Here is a 442-nt window from a genome sequence, read left to right on the forward strand (position 1 = left end):
AGGTGTCACTGGGTGTCTTCATTCAAACCAACAGAGGATTGTTCACCGTTCGCTTTTTGACATAAAAGCAATCTCAAGTCTTCTCTTTGATGTGAAATACTTCACTACACACTTCGACCCAACCAAGAAATCAAGTCTTCAATAGAAATTACGGCAAGGACTCAACATATCCGTACCATGCACGATCAAAGTGCAAAGATCAAGGTACAATCCAAGACCTCGCAAGACTTTGCCAACTGTATATTAGCAATTGTTACGTATTAAACACAGATCTTAGACGAGGTTAAGTAGAGTAGTCGATGTCGTATTAAATTCCCTAATACAGACACTTTTAAAACTGAGCTATACGACCGCTAATGAGCATGCAATCACACAAAAAATAATATAAAACAACACATTTGTTAAGCATAAAAACACCAAGGCGCTAGCACTTATACATGCG

This window comes from Plasmopara halstedii (genome assembly GCF_900000015.1).
Source record: "Plasmopara halstedii genome assembly, contig: Scaffold_208, whole genome shotgun sequence".
Taxonomy (NCBI): Eukaryota; Oomycota; class Peronosporomycetes; order Peronosporales; family Peronosporaceae; genus Plasmopara; species Plasmopara halstedii.